The following is a 25931-nucleotide window of genomic DNA, read 5'->3' as shown; positions in this document are numbered from 1 at the left end:
GCAATGAAGGCGAGTGTCTTTCAGTAATGAAAACACAGGGGTTGTACTGCCTGAAGAACTGCTTCTTGAGGGTTGGATCAGGGAGGAATTTTCTATTTACTTTGGAAGCAGAGCTAGTCGGGCAGGGAACAAGCAAAGTCTTCTGTTATTCATTTTCAGTTTGGGGTGAACAAGGAATAATAAAACCTTAAGAATTAGAAAACGTATATTAGAAGACAAAACAAATTGTCTGAAGAAAATCATTCTGCGTTATCACAGCAGCAGAAGACTAGGCTACAGATTTCCATTGTACCGTTGGGTAAACAGAAAGATGATAACGAGTCTAATGAGATATATCTCTGTCTGAAAATTCTTGCAATGGCAAATGTGGACCACGAGACATGGGCCTTATGCGAGAATTACAAGACAACCGGAGATCTAAGTCTGTGATCCGGGCAGAGAGATTCGAATTGGCAATTATTCCTCGACAGAGGAGATACAACGCTAAAACAAACAGAATCTCGGAGAGAGAGCAGTATTCTGCCACTCACTCAACTCCTTATACTGAGTTGCCTGGTAGTGCATTCCATCAGCTAGAACCATCGAGCGCAAAAAAGATACACTCGAGCATCTGCAAATTAACAGAAATGGGAGGGAAGAAAAACCTCCTATTCGGTGATAATGCAAATACTGTGGTGTTGTTGGGAAACAGTTATACCCAAAATCAATACAGGAAACTCTTGGGAGGCCCGAAAGGTTGTCCTGAGTTTCAGGTTAATTAAGAGCAGGTAATCATCTCGGTCACATAACAGAAGAATTAACTTGCTGATATGCGCCTATAACTCAGACGATGCAACTGATAACAAAAGCATGTCGCGAGAGAAATATACTAGTATATTTGTAGGTTCCTGTAAATCGTGCTCCACCCAAATTCTTCTTCATTTGAGAGACAAGAATAAGGACTGAAAGCAGACTTCCTTCATTCTCTAATGAAAAGAGCGAGGAGTGAGGGTGAAGTTGTCCCGAAGGGAGACTTCTCTGGTGTTAACAGGATACTGAAGACGACTAGTTCAAGCCGAACTGGTTGTTCCCAAAACAGCAGCACTGGAGAGGCGTTCAAACTTCTCGGTGCTATCCATCCTGAACGGATTGACATATGCTCAGTAAGATCCTAGGATTGAACCAAAAACAGTCTCTCGGATTTGAACTCTGGGGAGTAGACTCTATACAGTTCCTCTTATTTCCTTTTTCATTCCTTTGTAACCAGGAAGTAAAGGGAAAAAAGAGAGGAGGATTGACTGTTCTTGTCTGCTCTTCTCTGAATGTGCGACGTTCTCACTCTGTTCAACGAAAATGACAATTTGTCGAAAATTGCATTTTTCCTAACTATACAAACCTGAGGTCCTTTAACAATAGGAAGTAGCTAGCGGCAGCTGGAACGGTCGTAAGCTTCGAACAAGGGGAGAACGGCAGTTAACTGCTTGTCCGACAGTCGCGTGCCGCGCGACTGGGAGGTAAACAAATCACTTTTGCTTTTGGCCCATGCAAAATACGCAGAATGAGGGGTGGCATGAGGAGGGACTATATGTAAAGGACCTCAGGTTTGTATAGTTAGGAAAAATGCAATTTTCGACAAATTGTCATTTGTGGCCGATACGTAAAACAACCATCGGTCCTTTAACAATAGGAAGACTCACTTCTTGGTGGGAGGAATCTGAGTCTTTTGATGAACAGACTGGTGTTCGTCCATCCCTGGAATGCCTCCCTGGTCGTAAGAGCGAGGGAGGGATCCAAGCCTCTGTCCGATTGATCGGGGTGTGCACCGCAGGATCAATGGTCAGACCTCTGGGCCGAGTACTAAGAGAGAGGCAAGCGTATCTCTTCGTACCAGCAAGCAAGAACTTGTTCCTGTTTGCAAGAGGCAACATAAAGTATGGGTTTGTCTCAAGCTGGCATCCACTTCCTCCCCCTTGTTGGAGGAAGTGGTGGATATACGCTCCTATCCCTAGTGAAAGGGATAGGATGGGGCTCTGTTGAGTAGCTCACCTGCATCTCGTCCTTATCCAGCAGGGTGACGACCGTGTCCCTCTACCCACAGGTAGAGGGGAAGAAAAAGATGGAAAGAGGAGCCAGTCACACTCTCATTCACTCATCCATTCTTACGGTCACACCAGGACTCGATGCTGTTCAGCCTGTGAGGGTCTGGGTTCGCTACACAACGTGTTGAGCAGCCACCACAGGTCCCAAGGAAAAAGATCCAAGGACCTGTGGGCAATATCCCGAAGGTAGAAGGAGGTGCATGTGGTCTGGTTGGACCAGACCCCTGCCTTCAGTACCTGCGCCACGGAGAAGTTCTTGCGGACAAAGCAGCATCTCCTTCGCATCGAAGGCGGTGAAGTCCATTAGGGAGGGGATTGTGAACGACTCGAACCGATCGTCAGGGACCGAAGGGTTCTGAGTCTTCGCTACGAAATCGAGCATCACGGATCCCCATCCCCTGGATGCTTGACTTCGCAGGAAAAGTCATGCAGTTTCCTCAGAGGAAAAGAAGGGAATAGTCGCATGACCTATCCCTCTTCTCGACTTCAGTGATGTCCAGTACCCATACTGGTCTGTCCGTTTGCCACGAAGTCTCTCGCATCCTCCTATCCCCATGCAGCGAAGTTCTCGGTAGTGGATAGGACACTGACACTCCATGGTGGGTGTCGATGGTATGGGTACTGTGACAAGCTATTAAGACGAAGTAATGATTGCTCTGTAACAACCGAATTAAGTCCACAGCATAGTTCGTAACTGACTCGGGCACTCTGACAGCTGCCGACTGACTGGTTCGGTATCGGAAGTGAGGCAAGTTGTCCAAGCATCCGAGTAAGTCACGTGACCTTCGCCTTTAAAGGGTTATGCCGAGAGACCAAACAAATAATGTATTTGTTTGTCACCAATGCCGGACGGCGAGGTGATGATTCTTTTAAGGCATGTGCCCAACAGGCGAAAGTCAATTGCCTTCTAGAGACCGAGGTCCCTGAAGGCAAAACATTCTCATAGTTGTTGAATCTCAGCTAAGGAGAAAACCCATTATGTGCCGTTGAAGACGAAGGTAGATATTGAATGCAACCTACGTCTTCACAGACGAATCGAGAGAAGGATTCTCAAGATTCAGAACCTGTGCTTACAAATGACTGAAAACGCTAACCGCTATTTCATTGCTGTCCGGTGAGAAGTCGTAATTGCAATGAAAGCGGGGCGTTCTTCAGTAATGAAAACACAGGGGAGAGCCACCTGAAGAGCTGCTTCTCATGGGCTGAACGTTTGGAAGTAGAGCTGGCAAGTGTGGGAATAGGCGATGTCTTTCAATACATCTGCTAATCCGGGATGAACAATGAATAATTGCACATCTTCGAATACAAGATATTTTGAGGACAAACTCAGATTCCGCACAAATCATTCGCATTATCGCAGTGCGATGCAGCAAGAGACCATTACAGAATTCTGTTACCGTGCGGTAAACAGAAAGATGAAAGTCGAAGAGATATCTCTGTTGTAAATTCTCGCAATACTGAAGGCGATGAATTCGAGCGTCACAGCAGTAGATGGTCATTCATGTATGCGAGAATCCCCGTTAATCAGAGACTTAAGTCCGTGATTGTTGGGCAGAGATACGGCTAGAACCACCGAGCATAAAAAGATATGCTCGAGCAATTATATTTAGGCGAAACGAATTTCGGTAAATACAAAAGCTGAAATGGTGTTGTCGTGACAAAACCATAAGTATATAAAATTGAAACTGGAAACTCCTGGGAGGTTGCAGGCAACCTCGAGTTGCAGTTCAATTAGAATACTTCTCGTCTAAGTCGCAATCCGTAGAGTAACTAGGATATGCGCCTACCCCTCGGACAATTCAACTGCTTAGCAGAATCATGTCGCGAGGTTAATATACGTAGTATATTTGTAGGATTCTGAACAACGATCTCCATCCTAAATTCTTTTCCTTCAAGAAAACAAAATAAGGATTGGAGATCGACCACCTTCGATCTCTATCAAAGAGAGTGAAGGAGAAGTCTTCCTCGAAGGAAAGCTTCAATGGTGAACAGAATAACGAAGACGATAGTTCAAGCCAAACTGGATGTTCCCGTCCGTTCTTCTCTATTCCAGGTTGGTCGCCTACTGTGAGATAGTCTTCTTTCAGCAGCAGTCTTCTTCCCAATGCTAGAAATTCCAGGAATTCGAGCATAGGCGAGGTTCCCGATTATCGTGTAACATATCGGGGATTCTCGTCTCGCTCACTTTGGACTGTGGTCTCGCCTAAGTGTTTGGAGATCGTAAAAAACTCGAACACTGAATGCGCTAGAAATTCCGTAGAATTCTAAGCACTCTGCGAAACCCCCACCGAATTCGTCAAACGATATCGGCTGGTGGTCCTCTCGATTCCCGTAGAGATCGAGGATGGGGCAGGATCCCTCCTCAACGACCGGGGCTTACGTCAGGTAGGACCCGAAGGTCCCCCCAGTAGCGCAGTCCCCAACGTGGGATCCTACAGAGAAATCTCTGTAGGATCCCTCCCCTTTCCCTCGTAGCCGTAAGGAGAGAGGGAATGGGGGAGGAATTGGATACTCGCTCGCCTTCCCAGTGGAACTAGCAGTTGGAGAAGAGTAGGAGCAGCCATCGCCTTGCGGCGATGGCCTCTCAGAGTCTGGGAAAACGTATCGTCAGGAGAAAACGTTTTCCCAAGGAGGGTTACGAACTCGCCCTGTCGGTAAGGGTCTGCCGCCACTGTGAACATCTTCTGGGTGGGGCTGATCGACACCTGACAGGAGAGAGCCGAAACCGTCCTCCGACTCATTACAGTCCTCATCGAGGTCGAAACCTCTCAGGAGGACCGAAGTGGTATTTAAATACAGTGTCCAAAGACACGTAGAAACGCTGCTGTCGCAGTAGAGGAGGTGGAAGTAGCTTGTTCGACCGGCCAGATCTGAGAGAGCCTTCTTATCCGGAGACGAGAGACTCTGGTTCAAGACAGAATCGGCAAGCTCCGATCGCGGCAGACCCACCGTTGGTTTGGGTTCCCTCTCGGGCCCCAAAACAACTCGAGCCGAGACGTGGGCTCTGCTGGTGGGAGCGGCGATCCTTCCCCAAGGTCGTTGCGATGACGAATCAGCGCCATAACCTGGACAAAATTCCTCTGGATCTCGGAAGTCATAGCATCTTGCAGAGTAGGACCGTCAAGCCCCTCGAACAAGAGCATTCCGAGAACCTCTCCCTTAAGGAGGAGGAACTGCGATAGACCCCTCTCGGATTCCTCCTGCCACTTGCGCGTACGTCCTGGTCGGTCCGAAGATCGTACCTGGTACTTACGGCGTCGTGACGGGATCGTGCGGGGCATGCCCCTTGCTCTTCCTGGTGCAAACCGAGAAGTTGCAGGCACGGGAGAGGAAGACATGACACGCTCCTCTTTCGCTCGCTGGCAGAACCAGCGGGCTTGGAGGGCTGCAGGCGATCGCCAACTTGCAGGCCTAGTCGGCCGTTTCCCAGGGAAACTGCTGGACTGAGAACAGCGGCCCCGATCTCGTGTGCAGAGGAGTGCTGCTGGTCCCCCTATCCGCCTGGTCCCTGTGGGAGCGGCGGTCAGGAGACCTGCAGCGACCACTGTCGCGGTGAGACCGGTGCGTGTCCTCGCGGCGCATCATACCGCTGGTACCAGCCGAGGCTGGCACCAACGATCGAGAGGGGGAACCTCTTCCCAGCCTCAGCCCATGGCTGGTCAGACAGTCACGTCTATCAGGGTTACCAGCTGGTCGCTGCGAGAGCGGCCGCTGGCCTGGCGAGAGTCACATGAGCAGCTCTCACCAGCTTCTGCTCCGTGCCACGGTCCTGGCGCCGAGCGAACTCTGGCGCCAAAATTTGGCCATACGCTCTCCCGCGGGAGATCGTATATTCGGAACTTCTCGCGAACGAGAGACCGAGCTGGAACCTGGCGTAGCGGCAGCGCCGTAAACACCAGGCGAGGAAATACAGGTGGTAGTCGGTACGCCTCTGGTCCCCGTCTTCTTCTTCCTTGCGGAAGGGGAGACGGGCCCTGTTCTCGAAAGAGCAGGAGGACCGGCAGAAGAACCCCCCCGTCCCACGGGAGTGGAACGAGCACTTAGAAGTTCCCAAAAGAGCCTTCTTAGGGGGGGGGGGGGGGGGGGGAAACCCGGGTTGCCAGGTGGTCGCTGCGTGAGCGGCCCCTGGCCTGGCGAGAGTCACCTCCCAGCCTTCTGCTCCGTGCCGCGGTCTTGGCGCCGAGCGAACTCTGGCTCCGAAACTTTGGCTGCACGGTCTCCCGAGGGAGAGCGTACACTCGGGATCTCTCGCGAACGAAAGACCTAGCCGCTAGCACCAGGCGAGGAAGTACCAGCGCTAACCGGTACTCCTCTGGTCCCCGTCTATCTCTTCCTTACGGAAGGGGAGACGGGCCCCGCTCACGAAGGAGCAGGAGGACCAGCTGAAGGACCCCTCGTCCCACCGGGGTGGGACGGGCCCTTAAAAGTTCCCGACGGAGACTTCTTAGGGGGGGAGGCAGCCTTCTTCTTCTTCGGCTTATGGGCCTTAGAAGTCGAAGGGGAAGAGGCAGCAGCAGGCGATGAAGACAAAGATGACTCCTTCCTCTTCTTCTTCCTCTTCCTCGTCAGCTCACGCAGGACAGTCGTCAGGCCCTCCATCCAGGCCAGAGCCGGGGCTATTGCCGAAGCAACACGGCCCGACTGCACCTGTCCGGAAGGACCTGGGACTGGGGAAGATACACCGTGGGCAGGACCAGCATGGACAGGCGCAGGAACGAGGAGCGACAGGTACAGCAACCAGCTCAGGAGCGGCAGGAACAGCGGCAGCGGTAGACCCAGAAGGGACAGCCAAGCCAGCAGCGGGAACCACATCAGCGGCAGGTACGGCAGGCCCAGCGATCGCCTCGTAGAATCATCGGCAGCCAGCGGGAACCTGGGTACTGGCGGCCGGTCCAGGGGCGAGCTACTGGAACAGCGGAAGTCTGGGCAGGCAACACGAAGAACACAGGCGGCGGCGGCATACCCCCCCTCGGTACAGCGGCAACCGGCCCTAGTAGCGGCAGACGGCGTCACCGACACAGCATGGGGAGTGTAGACCAGGCGGGGGGGAGCAGCATAAGCGGCCGTGGAGGTAGTAGTGGAGACCGCCCTAGACCTCGCTAGACGCTGCAGCAGCCCGTGGATGCTAGGCACGCCCTGCCGCCGCGGTGATCCATACCTGTCCAAGGTCGTCTCCCACGGATGTAGCACCTGCAGATAGATTAGTAAGAGAGGTTCCCTCACGCACGGGGGGAAGACATACCCCACCCCGAACGCAAGGAAGACTCCAAATACAAAATACAACGAGGAAGCTGAGCGGGGGGCAGGAAAGAAGACGAAGAATCGGATACCAAGGGAGTCGCGGGAGAGCTTTCCGACGACTTCCTGGCATACCTTCGCTTCCCCTACCCCCGCACAGCAGTGAAAAGTAATATGAAAATGAAACAGAATACTGCACTTGCGATTCACTTCATAGAACTTAAAGGGGCAAAGATCAATTCCCGGGTAAGAGCGGAAACTTGATCCATAATAATATGATGCTATCATAAAATATATATGAAAATGAAACAGAATACTGCACTTGCGATTTCACTTTCACAGAAAATAAATCGTAAGGATCAATTCCCGGGTAAGAGCGAAAATTGATCCAAATTAAAATTGATGCAAATAAATAAATGAAAATGAAAACAATACTGCATTGCGAATCCACTTTCATTGCATTGTATCATACAAAATAAGAGGCTCGTGCCGAGCGCAATCACGCTCTTGGCAACGAACGCACAGGGCAAAAATATAATGAAAAGAGTACTTACATTTTTTAATTACACACTTTCGCTCAAAATACATGACTCGGCGCGAGCGCGCCCGCCCTCGGCACCGAGACATAATTCAAGGGTTCAATTCATGAAAAGAGAGGAAATTGCCGCATCTACGGCGATAGCTCCATGTTGGTTCATAATTAAGTAATGAAAATGAAAACAGTGTACTTACAGTTTCATTTTCAAGTCAAACAAACCATTAGTAGAAAACACAATATAAACAAAGCATACGACGATGAAGCGGGCAGAGAGCGATGACGAACACGTCCTTCACACCCGCGGCCGAAAGCAAAAGTGATTTGTTACTGTCGGACAAGCAGTTAACTACCGTTCTCCCCTTGTTCGAAGCTTACGACAGTTCCAGCTGCCGATAGCTACTTCCTATTGTTAAAGGACCGATGGTTTGTATTACGTATTAGAACAACATTCATTTCCTACAACCATTTCGTTTGCGCAAACGCAAGCGATAGTTGACCGGAGTTGAATGCAGTAAAAGCTGGCGAGAACTTGCCACACCTTGCTACGCATCAATCTTCTCCATGATCGAACCTCACGAAATGGACTACACAGGAACCTCCTCCTATCTCCTTCAGAAGCCTTGTCCCGAGGAACAGCAACATCAATCTTGGCACCTGAAGAATAGGTAGCCATTCCTAGCTCTCACACGTGGCTCTGAGACATCAATGTGGCTCGGTCCCTTCTCTCGCCCTGCATCAGTATCATGATGGAGAGAAGATTACCAATCACTGACTGTGGATTGTACACTTGGAACGACCCATATAGAAGTACCCAAAGCAACCCTGGTTCCATGAGCAGTGCCCTTGGAACCAGAGCAGGAGAACGAACCTGGGTTCGAACTCCTGGGGCTCCCGAGACACTACATTTTGGGGATAGCGTCCAGTTTCCCGCTCCAGAAGGAGCAGGTGAGCTGAAGAGACAGCCAATTGCTCCTTCAACAGGAAAGGATGCAGACCCATAGAAGCGTCGAGGGTTTTTATCCTTACTGCCATCACAACTGAAAACTCCACAGTGTTTATTTGATTGTTATTTTACACATTATGGTTGCAATTCACTCCACATTGCACTTTAACTAAGTTGCTGTTCCTGGTTCCTAAGTGAGTGCACCACAAACACAGTTACGAACAGCAGACGACGACACTTCAAAGTTTTATTCCCTAAATTGTTAACTTTACTCGTTATTTAGTTCAACTTTACTTTGTTATTTCAAAATGTTTATTTAATTCATGTCTATTATTTTGCAACCAAATTACCCCGAAAAATTACAGATACTTCTAAAGTAGATATAATCTAATGTTCCTAACCTTGTCGTACATCTGGCTGCCGAAAACCATAGATGAACAGACTATGGATAAGTGGATTATAATGTTTTTTTTTTTTTTTTTTTTTTTGCTAGCACTTTTCATTGATTTGAGTCTATATTAGTATTTTGATATTTTTAACAACTGTATGCCAGAAATAAATGTAACATGACAATTTGTCGAAAATTGCATTTTTCCTAACTATACAAACCTGAGGTCCTTTAACAATAGGAAGTAACTAGCGGCAGCTGGGACGGTCGTAAGCTTCGAACAAGGGGAGAACGGTAGTTAACTGCTTGTCCGATCGTGCGCGCGCCCGCGCGCCCGAGAGGTGAAGAATCACTTTTGCTTTAGGCCCATGCAAAAAGTTGCAGAGTGAGGGGTGGCATGAGGTGGGACTATATGTAAAGGACCTCAGGTTTGTATAGTTAGGAAAAATGCAATTTTCGACAAATTGTCATTTGTTCCGATACGTAATACAAACCCTCGGTCCTTTAACAATAGGAAGACTCACTTCTTGGTGGGAGGAATCTGAGTCTTTTTGGTGAACAGACTGGTGTTCGTCCAACCCTGGAGTGCCTCCCTGGTCGTAAGAGCAAGGGAGGGATCCAAACCTCTGTCCGATTGATCGGGGTGTGCACCGCAGGATCAATGGTCAGACCTCTGGGCCAAGTACTAAAAGAGAGGCAAGCGTATCTCTTCGTACCAGCAAGCAAGAACTTGTTCCTGTTTGCAAGAGACAATCATAAAATGATGGGTTTGTCTCAAATTGGCATCCACTTCCTCCCCTTGTTGGAGGAAGTGGTGGATATTTACTCCTATCCCTACTGAAAGGGATAGATGGTGCTCTATTGAGTAGCTCACCTGCATCTCGTCCTTACCCAGCAGGGTGACAACCGTGTCCCTCTACCCAGAGGTAGAGAGGGAAGAAAAAGATGGGAAAGAGGAGCCAGTCACACTCTCATTCCTCATCCATTCTTACGGTCACACCAGGACTCGATGCTGTTCAGCCTGCGAGGGTCTGGGTTAACTACACAACGTGTTGAGCAACCACCACGGTTCCCAAGGAAAAAGATCCAAGGAACTGTGGGCAATATCCCGAAGGTAGAAGGAGGTGCATGCGGTCCGGTTGGACCAGGCGCCTGCCTTCATTACCTGCGCCACGGAGAAGTTCTTGCGGAACGCGATGAGGAATGATGAAGAGTCGCTCCACACTCATCCTGGATGTCGAGTTTCTTCAGACAGCTCCGTCGCGCCTTCACAGGACAAAGCAGCATAGCCTTCGTATCGGAGGCGGTGAAGTCCATTAGGGAGGGTATTGTGAAGGACTCGAACCAATCGTCAGTTACCGAAGGGTTCTGAGTCTTCGCTACGAAGATCGGTACGAAATCGAGCGTCACAAATCCCCATCCCTTTGTGCTTGACTTCTCAAGAGAAGTCATGCAGTTACCTAAGACGAAAAGAAGGGGATAGTCATATGACCTATCCCTCTTCTCGACTTTGGTTATGTACAGTACTCATACTGACAAGCTATTAAGACGAAGTAATGATTGCTCTGGAACAACCGAACTAAGTCCACAGCATAGTTCGTAACTGACTCGGGCGCTCTGACAGCCGCCGACTGACTGGTTCGGAATCAGTAGAGGCAAGTGTCCAAGCATCCGGGTAAGTCACGTGACCTTCGCCCTTTAAAGAGTTATGCTGAGAGACCAAACAAATAAAATATTTGTTAGTCACCGATGCCGGACGGCGCGGCGATGATTCTCTTAATGCATAAGCTCAAAAGGCGAAAGTCAATTGCCTTCAAAAGACCGAGGTCCCTGATGGCAAGAAAATCTCATAGACGTTGAATCTCAGCTTAAGGAGAAACAACACTATGTGACGTTGAAGACGAAGGTAGGCAATGAATGCCACCTACGTCTTCCAGCTGAATCGAGAGAAGGAATCTCAAGATTCTAAACCTGTGCTTACAAATGACTGAAAACGCTAACCGCCATTTCATTGCTGTCCGGTGTGCAATGAAAGCGGGGCGCTTCTTCAGTAATGAAACACAGGGGAGAGCCGCCTGAAGAACTGCTTCTCATGGGCTGAACGTTTGGAAGTAGAGCTGGCAGGTGTGGGAGTAGGCGATGTCTTTTCCAATTACAAATTCTGCTAATCCGGGGTGAACAATGAACAATTGCACCACCTCCGAATACAAGATATTTGAGGACAAACTCAGATTCCGCAAAAATCATTCGCATTATCGAGATACGATGCAGCAAGAGACTATTACAGAATTCTGTTACCGTGCGGTAAACAGAAAAAGATGAGAGTCGAATAGATATCTCTGTTTAAAATTCTCGCAATACCGAAGACGATGAATACTAGCGTCACAGCAGTGGATGGCTCATTCATGTATCGAAATCTCCGTTAATCAGAGACTTAAGTCCGGTGATTGTTTGGGAACAGAGATACGGTTGGTATTCAATCAAAGCAGGTGAGAAAGACATAACCAACCGTCCATCTCAAAGCAGCAGCTGGTACTGAAATGCCTCGGGCCAATTTCAATACTCAGTAGCTGTCGCTGACTCGTCATCCTGAGTTGCCAAGTAACCTCCTTTCCACGAAGGAATGCGTTCGGCTAGAACACCGAGCATAAAAAGATATGCTCGAGCAATTATATTTTATGCGAAACGAATTTCGGTAAATATAAAAGCTTAATGGTTTTGTTGTGACAACACCATAAGTATATAAAATTGAAACTGGAAACTCCTGGGAGGTTGCAGGCCACCCGAGTTGCAGTTCAATTAGAATACTTTTCGTCTAAGTCGCAATCCGTAGAATAACCAGGATATGCGCCTACCCCTGGACCATTCAACTGCTTAGCAGAATCATGTCGCGAGGTTAATATACGTAGTATATTTGTAGGATTCTGAACAACGTCTCCCATCCTAAATTCTTTCCTTCAAGAAAACAAAATAAGGATGGAGATCGACCACCTCGGTCTCTATCAAAGAGAGTGAAGAAGTTCTTCCTCGAAGGGTAAAAGCTTCACTGGTGAACAGAATACTAAGACGATAGTTCAAGCCAAACTGATATTCCCGTCCGTTCTTCTCTATTCCAGGTTGGTCGCCTACTGTGAGATAGTCTTCTTTCAGCCAGCAGTCCTTTTCCCTTCCCAATGCTAGAAATTCCAAGAACTTCGAGCAGAAGGCGGAGGTTCCCGATTATCGTGTAACATATCGGGGGATTCTCGTCTCAGCTTGCACTTCACTTTGGACCGTGGTCTCAGCTCCTAAAGTGTTTGGAGATCGTAAGAAACTCTAACACTCTGAATGCGCTAGAAATTCCGTAGAATTCTAAGCAGTCTGTGAAACCCCCACCGATTCGTCAAACGATATCGGCTGGTGGTCCTCTCGATTCCCGTAGAAATCGAGAATGGGGCAGGATCCCTCCTCAACGGACGGGGCTTACGTCAGGTAGGACCCGAAGGTCCCCCACCCCCCGGTAGCGCAGTCCCCAACCCCGCGTGGAATCCTACAGAGAAATCTCTGTAGGATCCCTCCCCTTTCCCTCGTAGCCGTAAGGAGAGAGGGAATGGGGGAGGAATTGGATACTCGCTCGCCTTCCCAGTGTAACTAGCAGTTGGAGAAGAGTAGGAGCAGCCATCGCCTTGCGGCGATGGCCTCTCAGAGTCTGGGAAAACGTATCGTCAGGAGAAACGTTTTCCCGAGGAGGGTTACGAACTCTCACTGTAGGTAAGGGTCTGCCGCCACTGTGAACGTCGTCTGGTGGGGCTGATCGACACCTGACAGGAGAGAGCCGATACCGTTTCCTCGACTCATTCCAGTCCTCGTCGAGGTTCGAAAACTCCTTCAGGAGGGACCGAAGGAGTATTAAATACGGTGTCCGAAGACACGTAGAAAGAGAAACGCCGCTGTCGCAGTAGAGGAGGTGGAAGTAGCTTGATCGACCAGCCAGAACTGAGAGAGCCTTCTTATCCGGAGACGAGAGACTCTGGTTCAAGACAGAATCGGCAAGCTCCGATCGCGGCAAACCCACCGTCGGTTTGGGTTCCCTCTCGGGCCCCAAAACGACTCGAGCAGAGACATGGGCTCTGCTCGTGGGAGCGGCGATCCTTCCCCCAGGTCGTTGTGCTGACGAACCAGTGCATAACCTGGGCACAAAGTTACTCTGAATCTCGGAAGTTACAGCGTCTTGAGGAGTAGGACCATCCAGTCCCTCCAAACAAGAGCAGCTCCCAGGACCCTCCTCCTTCAGAAGAAGGACCAGCAACAGATCCCTGACTGTTGCCTCCAATCACTTGCGCGTACGTCCTGGTTGGTCCTAAGACCATACCTGGCACGTGCGGCGTCGTGACGGGATCGTGAGCGGCGCATCTCTCACGATCCCTCCTATATACCTCGCTCTTCCTGGCGTATACTGAGGAAGTTGAAGGTATCGGAGAGACAGAACTGACGCTACCCCCACCCCCTCCCCCACCCTGACTGTCGCCTCCAATCACTTGCGCGTCCACGTCCTGGTTGGTCCTAAGACCATACGTGGCACGTGCGGCGTCGTGAAGGGATCGTGAGCAGCGCACTCTCACGATCACTCCTAGCTACCTCGCTCTTCCCGGTGTAGCCCGAGGAAGTTGAAGGTAGTGGAGAGACAGACCTGACGCTCCCCCCCCGCTCGCTGGCAGGACCAGCGTACGTGGGGGGCTGCAGCCGATCACCAACCCGCGGTGGGGATCGATCTGCAGGCCTGGCCGTGCCGCTCACCTGTGGCGAGCGGCTCGACTGAGCACGTCGACCCCGGTCCCGTGCGTCAGACGAGCTGCTGCTGTCACCGTATCCCCGGCCGGCCTGTGGGAGCGGCGGTCAGGTGACCTGCAGAGCTCACTTTCGCGGTGAGACCAGTGAGCGTCCCCTCCGGCGGCACGTTCCAAACCGCTGGTACCAGCCACCGAGGATGGTACCGTCGGTAGAGGGGACCTGGGGGACCTCTTCCCAGCCTCAACCCGTGGCCGGTCAGAGACCGTCACGTCCACCCGAGGTACCGGCTGGTCGCTACGAGAGCGGCCGCTGGCCTGGCGAGTCACCTGAGCGGCTCTCGACAGTCTTCTGCTCCGTGCCTCGGTCATGACGCTGAGCGAACTCAGGCGTCTTAACTTTGGCTGCACGGTCACCCGAAGGAGACCGTACACTCGGAACTTCTCGCGGACGAGAAACCGAGCCGGTACCTGGCTTAGCAGCAGAGCTCCAAGACCAGGCGAGGGTGTAACCAGCGGTAGCCAGCACACCCTTGGTCCCGTCTTCTTCTTCTTCTCAGAAGGAGAGACGGGCCACCCCGTTCCCGAAGGAACAGGAGGACCAGCAGAAGAACCCCCCGTCACACCGGAGTGTGACGAGCCCTTCGAAGTTCCCGAAGGAGTCTTCTTAGGGGGAATATAACAAAACCCGGTTACCAGCTGGTCGCTGTGAGAGCGGCCGCTGGCCTGGCGAGAGTCACCTGAGCGGTTCTCGCCAGCCTTCTGCTACGTGCCGCGGTCTTGGCGCCGAGCGAACTCTGGCGCCGAAACTTTGGCTGCACGGTCGAGGGAGAGCGTACACTCGGGATCTCCCGCGAACGAGAGACCGAGCCGGAACCTGGCGTAGCGGCATCGCCGCTAACACCAGGAGAGGAAGTACCAGAGCTAACCGATACTCCTCTGGTCCCCGTCTATCTCTTCCTTACGGAAGGGGAAACGGGCCCCGCTCCCGAAGGAGCAGGAGGACCAGCAGAAGGACCCCCCGTCCCACCGAGGTGGGACGGGCCCTTAGAAGTTCCCGAAGGAGACTTCTTAGGGGGGGAGGCAGCCTTCTTCTTCTTCGGCTTATGGGCCTTAGAAGTCGAAGGGGAAGAGGCAGCAACAGACGAAGACGAAGATGACACCTTCCTCTTCTTCGTCAGCTCACGCAGGGACAGTCGTCAGGTCCTCCATCCAGGCCGGAGTCGGGCCTATTGCCGAAGCAACACGGCCCGACTGCACCTGTCCGGAAGGACCTGGGACTGGGGAAGACACACCATGGGCAGGACCAGCATGGACAGGCGCAGGAACCAGGAGCGACAGGAACAGCAACCAGCTCAGGAGCGGCAGCGGTAAACACAGAAGGGACAGCCAAGCCAGTAGCGGGAACCACATCAGCGACAGGTACGGCAGGCCCAGCCATCGCCTCGTAGAATCATCGGCAGCCAGCGGGAACCTGGTACTGGCGGCCGGTCCAGAGGCGAGCTGCTGGAACAGCGGAAGTCTGGGGCAGGCAACACGAAGACAGGCGGCGGCGGCATACCCCTCCTCGGTACGGCGGCGACCGGCCCTAGAAGCGGCAGACGGCGTCACCGACACAGCATGGGGAGTGTAAACCATCGGGGGGAAGCAGCATAAGCGGATGTGAAGGTTGTAGTGGAGACCGCTCCAAGGTCACCGCCCCAGACCTCGCTAGACGCTGCAGCAGATCGTGGATGCTAGGCACGCCCTGCAGCCGCAGTGGCCCATACCTGTCCAAGGTCGTCTCCCACGGATGTAGCACCTGCGGTAGCACAGACAGATTAGTAAGAGGGGTTCCCTCACGCATGGTGGGGGAGACATGCCCCACCCCGAACGGAAGGAAGACCCCAACAACAAAATACGAGAAGCTGAGCGGGGGGGCGAGGAAAGAAGACGAAGAATCGGATACCAAGGGAGTCGCGGGAGAGCTTTCCGACGACTTCCTGGCAGACCTTCGCTTCCCCTACCCCCGCACAGCAGTGAAAAGTAATATGAAAATGAAACAGAATACTGCACTTGCGATTCACTTCATAGAACTTAAAGGGGGAAAGATCAATTCCCGGGTAAGAGCGGAATCTTGATCTATAATAATATGATGCTATCATAAATATATATGAAAATGATATTGTTATGATACAATAAAGTTTCATACATACTTACCTGGCAGATATATACATAGCTATCGACTCCGTCGTCCCCGACAGAAATTCGAATTTCGCGGCACACGCTACAGGTAGGTCAGGTGATCTACCTGCCTGCCGCTGGGAGGCAGGACTAGGAACTATTCCCGTTTTCTGTATCAGATTCTCTCTTCCACCCCTGTCTCCTGCGGGGAGGCTGGGTGGGTCTTTAATTGTATATATCTGCCAGGTAAGTAATGTTATGAAACTTTATTGTATCATAACAATATCATTTTCATACATTCAACTTACCTGTCAGATATATACATAGCTGATTGACACCCTTTGGTGGAGGGCAAGAGACAGCTAGTTACTGACTAGACAGGTAAACAACATATGTTGTAGGTATTTATAGACCTTAGTTCCTCTGTGTTTCTAGCACGAAGGATTGACTTCTAAGCTATTGCATAGGAGTCGCTTCATCTCAAGAGCCTTAGCGAGATAGTGATCTGTGGCCAAGAGTTCTTGTGGATCTGTCGATGGGGTCTCTTCCACTTACTCGACAGAATCCTAACTGGCGTTTGTCAATGGGAGCACATCCGCTTATATGACAACACGCACTTATTTAAGGAGCGCAACACCGATCCCGATCACCTGTTCCTAACATGAGGGTTCGCGCTAAATTGAAAGAGAGTTATCCCCCAAACTCCTTTCAAACCTCCAATAAAAATCATTGAGTTAAAATAAATTCAACTCATTATTAAAGGATCAGTGTCGGCTACTTATCCCAGCAACGTATCCGCTGATACGTATAAACCAAGAGAGAAGAATCTCTCGTAGGTTAACTTGAAGTCCTTCGTGTAATGAGTAGTCAACCCATAATTGCATCTCCTATATGTTAAAGCTAATATGTCTTCCTGACATATTGTTACGAAAAGAACAAGAATTTGCAAAAGCTCGCACTTTAGAGCTTTTTAAATTCTCAGTTGTTTGAAGGTATCATCAAGTCACTTATGAAATGCTTTAGAGATCACCATTGTTTCAAAGAAGCCTAGGACTTTCTTTGACCTGGATCTCATTTGGATGAAGCCTAACGCCTGGCTTGCGCCTGGCTGGCGCGAGGAGTATCCTGTTTAGAAATACTCTCCTGGCGCCTGACAGTCGTAAAACTCTTCGAATACTCCTGCCGTCTGGAAGGCGCATCTCGCTCCAAATACTCCTGGCGCCTGTTAGGAGTATTAAGCTCAGCATACTCCTGGCGCCTGGCAGGAGTATCGCGCTTCGAATACTCCTGGCGCCTGGCAAGGAGTATCGCGCTTCGAATACTCCTGGCGCTTGGCAGGAGTATCGCGCTTCGAATACTCCTGGCACCTGGCAGGATATCGCGCGATACTCCTGGCGCCTGTTAGGCAGTATTAAGCTCAGAAGACTCCTGGCGCCTGGGAGGAGTAATCGCGCTCCGAATACTCCTGGCGCCTGGGAGGAGTATCGCGATCGGAATACTCCTCGTCCTCTGAATACTCCTGGCGCCTGGCAGGAGTATCGCTCTCCGAATACTCCTGGCGCCTGGCAGGAGTATCGCGCTCCGAATACTCCTGGCGCCTGTTAGGAGTATTAAGCTCAGAATACTCCTGGCGCCTGGCAGGAGTATCCACGCTCCGAATACTCCTGGCGCCTGGGAGGAGTATCGCGATCGGAATACTCCTCGTCCCTCTGAATACTCCTGGCGCCTGGCAGGAGTATCGCTCTCCGAATACTCCTGGCGCCTGGGAGGAGATATCGTGCTCGGAATACTCCTGGCGCCTGGCAGACGTATCGCTTTCCTAGGAGGAGCATCGTGATCGGAATACTCCTGGCGCCTGGTAGGAGTATCACGTTCCGAATACTCCTGGCGCCTGGGAGGAGTATCGTGCTCATCGGAATACTCCTGGTGCTTGACAGGAGTATCGCGTTCCGAATACTCCTGGCGTCTGTTAGGAGTATTAAGCTCAGAATACTCCTGGCGCTTGGTAGGCACATCGCGCTTGTTCGAATACTCCGGGCGCCTGGAAGGAGTAAAAAGTCTAGAATACTCCTGGCTCCTGGGAGGAGTATCGAGATCAGAGTACTCAAGGCGCCTGGCAGGAGTATCTATTTTTCCCGGGGGAATACTCCTGACCTATGGAAGGCGCATCTCGTTCCGAATACTCCTGTGACTTGGTCGGAGTATCGCTCATGGAATGGCCTTTCGAATGGCAAGTATATTGCGCGAGCGGGCGCTATACTCCTATCAGGAGTTCTCTCTTCTCCAGTTGGCTCTTGTTGCTTGGATGAAGATCTTGGCCTAGAACGATCTATAGTAAAGTCAGGCTCTTTGCGACCTTACTTGGCGCCTGGCTCCTAGTTGGCGCCAGACGCTTGGCAGGAGTTACTTCCTTTCCCACGTCTCGCCTGCCTAACGCATCGCTCCCCCCCCAGAGATGGCCGCTTGTGCGACAACTCCCCCTGTAGGGTTCGTCGCGCCCGACAGGAGATCGGTATTTGGATCTCTTAATCAGAAGTCTATCATCCTTTTTACGAGTATGATCTTTAGAAAGTACTCCTACCAAAGACGCTAATTGCTCCTGCACATCATCACAATTTAGTCCGCTCCATCCCGTAGACAATAGGAAATCTCAAAATTCCAAGAGACAAGTCTTCCTCGAGGAGGATCATTATTGCATACTTCCGTTGCTAACGAGTTCTCCTCCTACATGTTGATGAGTTTTCTCGTTGCAGAAGCTTCCCTATCCTTGCCCGAAGGAAGGGAAGGAGCTTGGACTTTAAAGAGATTCTGAGCTGAAATTGGTTGATTTCTAGCTCTTGAATGTATCTCTCTGAACCTTTTGGGAAGTAGTTTGAGCCCTTCTCGCGTTCCAAAGACTCTGTCGTAAACGTTTAAACCTTTTCTTCTTCTGTAGATGACAATGTCACTACATTACCCGGACAACGAAACCTCTATCTAACAGCGTTGATCCAGGAATAAAAGGCTTTAGTTCTCTTGCCAAACCTACTATGCTGCCGGCAGAACCCATTGCCGAGTCGTCATAGAATTTGATTCCAGATTCTAAAGCCCAAAATTTCACTTGTCCTCTTGATCGTTTAGGACCAGAGAAACATTTGATTAGGAGCAGTTCCATCTTGTCGGACCACGGAATCTGAGGCCCAATTAGGATCCCATTCTAAGTATAAGATCTCTTAATCTTATCGTATAGAGGTATTGTATAAGATCCCGAAGATCTTAATTCTCTACTATCTCTAATATTCTTTGTCTAGACAGAATATATCTTTTCACTGTGTTCATTGATAGCATAAATTACCAAGGTGATTCTTCCCTCTGAAAGGGAAGAAAATCCTTATGTAGTTCACAGAGGTATCGGAAGAGGACAGTTTCCCCTTTCTATCTAGCACGATCTGCAGCAACTCTATGTCTTTCACATATTTAAAGGAATTATCAAGCTTCCCTTGAAAAATCCTCTCATTCATATTTACCTCTGGTCAGTCTGCACGCAGACAGACTCAGAGTGAATAGGTTTTTCAGGTCCAATATTTATAATAGATTCCGATCAAATCTCTTAGAAAAACCTTCCGACATGCTGAAAGAAGAACGTGACTTTCCCTGTTGAACTCCAACCTTTTATTGCCAAAATGATGCATTCATCTTCTTCCTTAGATGCCCATTTATTTTAATATGTGTTAAGAATATATACAACTAGGGGAAAAAAAAAAACTAAAGTTTATTCCCCTCTTAAAATTTAAAGATGGCGTATCTTGCTACCTCTCTTGTTTCGAGGAAAAGGAAGCAATCTATAAGAAGGTCGTTCATCTTCTGCCTTGCGAAGATATCTGTGAATATTTTCCGCAGGGTTTGACAACTCTTTCCAATGAATGTTAAATCGTGCTCTGCCGAATTAAAATTCTTTATAATCCTATCACATTGTGGTAACAGCATTCATCTAGGAAACTCTTGTAAGGATAGTAGGAGCGCTGTAATTAACCACGGTGTGTGCATAAGGCTTAAGCGTATCGTTATCTTAAGGTGAATTTTCTACTACATTCTTTCCTCGCCGAGGCAGAGAGATATCCTTAGCAAAACGAATACGATGTTATTCATGTTTGCCTAAAAAAATTCCCTCAATTCGTGGTTAAGTCCCTGATTTTATGGGGAATATACGGTGAAGCATTCGATCCTTTAGGAGAGAAAGATGTAACCAACCGTTCACGACCGAGAACCGGATGGTACTAGATTGGCTCACAATTACAGCCGTGTCGTTCACTGCCTGGCTGCCTTCATTCTGAGTTGCCAGTTACTCCTTTCAATGAATGGATATAATAAAATTATTCTCGAGTCTAAGAAAACTCTCAATAATGCAAATTTAGGCAAACACCCTTTGTTAAATACGAGGCTGAATAGGTATTGTCGTAATCAAAAACCTTTTAAGCGAAGTCTTTACTAGTAAATCCTTTAAGGATATAGACAATTCCGTAGCGAACCAGAAAGGCAACTATGGTATGCGTATTATGACTTGTCATTCAGTAGTCATATACAGCAAGCCTTCTACGACACTCTTTCCTTTCTGACATGCAGAGAAAGAATAAAAATCTTACTCTCTTCGTTCATTTCGTCAATAATCCCGAATGAGTATTAGTCGAAAGATATTGCAAATGACAACCGAGGATCGAAGAGAATCTCTCCAGCTTTTATTATCTTGGAGATAAGTCCGTATTTTACGCCTTTCTTATCTGGAAGAGCCTCTAATCAATGAATGAGAGCTCGTACGAATCTTGTTCAACTTCCAAACGATTGCCCCTCTTCTGTAAATGGTTGGTTGCAATCTATTTTGGAAGGAGGATGATTTTAATATCCTCTTACTAATACTGAACTAATTCTCACAATTCTGCTCTATCTTCCATTCCTCAATTTGGGGCAAGATTGAGCAACCGAAGGAGAGCGCTTCCTTTCGAAAGGTGAAGGGCTATTCGCAGTATCGACTCTAACCTGACAAGGGCTACGGCAGCCTGTGCTACATCTTGAGTCCCTGCCTGGAAAAAACCGAACTTGCTCTAGCCTTTATTGCAATAAGACGATCCTGACAAGGGCAACGGCCGCCTGCGCGACAACTCCCGTCCCTATCAGGAAAAGCCTTGAATGTCTTTCACCCTTCGTCTGGAGGACTCTCGGCGGTTGTCAGGCTCTTCTTGTAGGAGAAAGTGTCTGGCGCTAAGCAGGAGTATCTTGCCTAGAATACTCCATGGCGCCTGGTAGGAGTATCACGTTCCGAATACTCCTGGCGCCTGGGAGGAGTATCGTGCTCGTCGGAATACTCCTGGTGCTTGGCAGGAGTATCGCGTTCCGAATACTCTGGCGCCTGGAGGAGTATCGTGATCAGAATACTCCTGGATCCTAGAAGACGTATCTCCCTTGGAACGTTTTCTTGTTGGAAAGTTTCCGAGCATTCCGAGCATCTGAAAGGCGATCCTCGCCTGGAAAGTTCTGTACGTCTGGAAGGTTATTTCTTTGAATCTGGAATCTTCGCCTTCTGGAAGGTTCCGCTTGTGCGGAAGGTTTTGTGTGCGGAAGGTTCCGATCTCTTGTATATTTGTTCTTGCTTAGAATTCGACAATACTTCCATTTTCGACATAGCCCTCCCTTTCTTCTGAATGAGAAGGACTTCCATTTCCGATGAAGATCCTGGTTCATCGTGCTTCAGGCGCTTGCGCTCGTTTCAGACGCTTTGCGCTCGTTTCAGACGCTTTGCGCCTTGTTTCAGACGCTTAGGCGCATTGAGCCTCGTTACCAGCTTCTTATGCCCAAGGAGCTAGAAGCTTAAAAATTATATATGTGTAATCACTAAACGAGAATCCATATAATTCATTCGATCACAAATATCCTTTAATATCTAATTCGCTCTTCTCAGAATAGATATATTTTCATATACATGTACCGATGAGGAATTTATTGAAATAACTATTTCAAACCCCCATGGGATAGAGCCCCCCCCCCGTCCAACTGTACGGGGGACGAACCCGGATAGGGCAATGCCTCTACCGCAACCTTTCTCCGTCTCTTCTGAGGTTCCGATAGCCAGACGAGATTATCTTGCATTTTCATTTAACCTACGCCGTTGAATGTTTCTTCTCCTTATTCGTTAAGACGATAATAATAAGGGGAACACATTGAATTAGGATGCCTTTCCAATGGCTATCCCTGGCAGTCTGGGACGTTCTACAGAACCTGCCGAGGGGACGCCTGATCGGTGGGGATTCTCCATAACCTCCGTACGGCTTTCGACATTCCTTCTCCTCTGGGCCTGTGAGCTTGGAAGAGGTCTAGGCCTGGGAGCGAGACAGAGCCGATCAGACGCACCCTCTAATGCAATGGGGAACACTATAATCACTTCTTACCTTATAATAGCTCGTATCTTGAGCTACATTCCTTTATCTTCAAATTGCAAATGAATTTGTAGTTTCTGTGAAGTAAGAAGGTGATGAGGAAACAACACTACTAGTACTGTTAATATTCTAACTGCTTGTCAGAACGAGGGCTATTAAAGCTTCTAAAGAAAGCATACTAGTTCTATGTTTTCTGACTTCCTCAAATAGGAAGTTACCTTATTTTCCTCAATCAAATTCTAACATTTATTACACTTCATCAATGAATAAATATTTATATTTCCCTTTCTTGCAAACTATGTAATTGTCTACCGAACACTTCGGTAGTTACACATACTCTTTCTTCGAAAAGTTCGAAGTTAATTAATTAAATGTTATTAAAAAGTTATTAAAAAGTTATTAAAAACGTATGCCAAACCACCGATCCAGTACTTCCCTGTAAAAGTCGGCCCAGAAGATCGATGGCGATGAAACACGAAAATCAAATCAGGAGGGAAAGCAAACATATGTTTACCTTCCCAGCGACAGAGAGAATCTGATTAGAAAACGGGAATAGTTCCTAGTCCTGCCTCCCAGCGGCAGGCAGGTAGATCACCTGACCTACCTGTAGCGTGTGCCGCGAAATTCGAATTTCTGTCGGGGACGACGGAGTCGATAGCTATGTATATATCTGACAGGTAAGTTGAATGTATGAAAATAAACAATACTGCACTTGCTATTTTCACTTTCACAGCAATAAATCGTAAGGATTAATTCCCGGGTAAGAGCGGAAATTGATCCAAAATTAAATTTGATGCAATTAATAAATGAAAATGAAAAGAAAACTGCATTGCGAATCCACTTTCATTGCATTCTATTCATACAAAATAAGAGGCTCGTGCCGAGCGCAATCAAGCTCTCGGCAACGAACGCACAGGGCAAAAATATAATGAAAAAGAGTACTTACATCTTTCAATTACACACTTTCGCCCAAAATACATGACTCGGCGCGAGCGCGCCCGCCCTCGGCACCGAGACATAATTCAAGGGTTCAATACATGAAAAGAGAGGAAATCGCCGCATCTACGGCGATAGCTCCATGTTGGTTCATAATTAAGTAATGAAAATGAAAACAGTGTACTTACAGTTTCATTTTCAAGTCAAACAAACCATTAGTAGAAAACACAATATAAACAAAACATACGACGATGAAGCGGGCCGAGAGCGATGACGAACACGTCCTTCACACCCGCGGCCGAAAGCAAAAGTGCTTTGTTTACCTCCCAGTCGCGCGCCAAGCAGTTAACTACCGTTCTCCCCTTGTTCGAAGCTTACGACCGTTCCAGCTGCCGCTAGCTACTTCCTATTGTTAAAGGACCGATGGTTTGTATTACGTATCGGAACAAAAACCTGCTTCACAGTCTCTGAAACCCACAGTAGGTATGCTGCTTAGTTTTCAATCAAGTATTTTTTACAAGCTAGCTATTGTATAAATTTGTATTTTTCTCATACAAAACACACGCCCCTCAATGCTAAATTTCCTCTTTTAACAACTTTCTGGTCGTTGCAAATTCAGCCCCATAATTTCTTATGGTGCAAAAACAGACCCAGGGACCGAAAGCGATTGCGTCACACTACAGTGGTAATCCGGCAGTAAAACATCTTCATATCTCCAAAAAGTAAATAATAAAGATATATATGCGCATTACGATTATAACAATTACATGAATAGCTGATAACAATCTGCATGAATAACTGGTAAACTGTTCTGCAAGACAGTTGAATATAGCAATTATTTACAATATGTACGAAAATCAAGATGTCATGACGTCATAATACAGGACTTAAAAGAACATTCAAATTCCCAAAAATAATTACTTAAATTTGAGTCAGAATCAAGTTACTTTTTCAATAACGAATATTTTCAAATTAATCATCATAAATATGTAAAATATTGATGTTTTACTATTCATTTAAGAAACTATCTAGTGCACGCTTCGTCGTCTTCTTCTACCAAAACAGATGTTTACTTAAAAACGTCGTCGTAAGGGACCGTGTTCCTATTGTTGTGATGAAAGTGCCCCACCATCTGTGGATACAAGTGGTGTGCTGATTTATCACAGGAAATGGGAAGTTTGTTGACAAAAGCGACTCCGTAAACATCGAGATGGCGTCAATCTTCTAAAAAAATGAAGCGTAGGTAAAAATTTCGAAAGCGTTTTGGTGAGATTTGCACTGCCGTTGACACCCTTTTCACTACCCTCTGTTTAATGCTTTAAATTTGGCCTTAATTTCTAACTTTGGAGAAAATACTTACTTCGAAAGGAGAGTAGAGGTCTTTAGCTCCGTTTCTCACCAACAACAAGTCGCAACTGATGCCCATCTCCGATGTCAGGACGCGTTATAAGGTACTTTTTTGGGGATTGTTCACGTTGATCGTACATGGTCCACTCCTATACCAAGAGGTTTTTTACCCTAATGTACTTTTCTTGGGGTGGCATACATTGATCGTACATGGCCTACCGAAGGCCATGCAGTGTTTTACCCTATAAGTACTTTTTCGGAGGGTGGCATGCTGTGATCGTTGTTAAGTTGATTCAGGTCATGCGGTGTTTTACCCTATCATAAAATACTACCTAGCTAGGCTATAAATAATTTTTCACTATGAGTCTTAGGTTAAGACCCCATAAGGTCTATAGGGTAACCTAGGAGTATACTAACAAGAATCTAGAAGTTCATGAATAATACAACCTATAAACATCTATAACTCACTAAAGTAAAGATCGTCCATCACATACTAAATGATAGACTGATTGATTGAGTGCTCTAAGCCCAAGGCATCACGTGCACTTTTCATTCCCAACTCTCTCGGTCCTTTTAGTTATTACAGTAATTATCAGTTATCTTTGAAATTTATCAATTATTACGATTAATTAAGGATTATCTCGATTATGAAGACTGCAATATTATAGAAGATAAAAGGACGCTTGAAGAGAAGTTACGCTAATAAGACAGGTTAGACAGCCAATGGCGTCTCTTTGTTGTCATTTTGAGCGTCTTCTATTTGACAGTGTTTATGTTTGTGGCTCTAGTTGTTTTCATTCATTTCAATAAGTAATTTGGTGGACAATTGTTAGCAATCGGCTGGAATGTGATTAAAAATTCATATAATTTACTAATAAACTGGATAATTTAAGGCAAATAATGGATTCAGGTAATGGTAGTTTGTTTACGTTTTGGGCGTAGTCTCCTAAGGACTTCTCGTTCGTGGTTCCTGTTTGAATTTGATATTTTGCTTCAAACCTAGATGATGAAAAGGAGAAAGTTGGATATAAACATTGGAGAAGTAATGACAAAATATAGATAATTTATTTAATTAATAGCTAATTAGGATAAATGATAAGTACACTGGCCGGTGGTATTAGTAGTAA

At 48.0% G+C, this 25931-nt stretch overlaps 1 long non-coding RNA gene across 1 annotated transcript in view; it reads right to left on the bottom strand.

Annotated features, from left to right (window-relative positions):
* LOC135204655 (uncharacterized) overlaps positions 1–25546 on the bottom strand; it is a 31250-nt gene extending 5704 nt beyond the window's left edge. Inside the window, exon 1 of the long non-coding RNA XR_010312269.1 lies at positions 25273–25546. This is a non-coding gene — a long non-coding RNA (uncharacterized LOC135204655). The remainder of the gene's footprint in view (positions 1–25272) is intronic.
* Positions 25547–25931: the final 385 nt, after the last annotated feature.

The sequence above is a fragment of the Macrobrachium nipponense genome, chromosome 47 (assembly GCF_015104395.2).
Source record: "Macrobrachium nipponense isolate FS-2020 chromosome 47, ASM1510439v2, whole genome shotgun sequence".
NCBI classification, from domain to species: domain Eukaryota; kingdom Metazoa; phylum Arthropoda; class Malacostraca; order Decapoda; family Palaemonidae; genus Macrobrachium; species Macrobrachium nipponense.
Note: the sequence above shows the minus strand (reverse complement) of the source record. Positions and strands in the feature narration are given on the sequence as shown.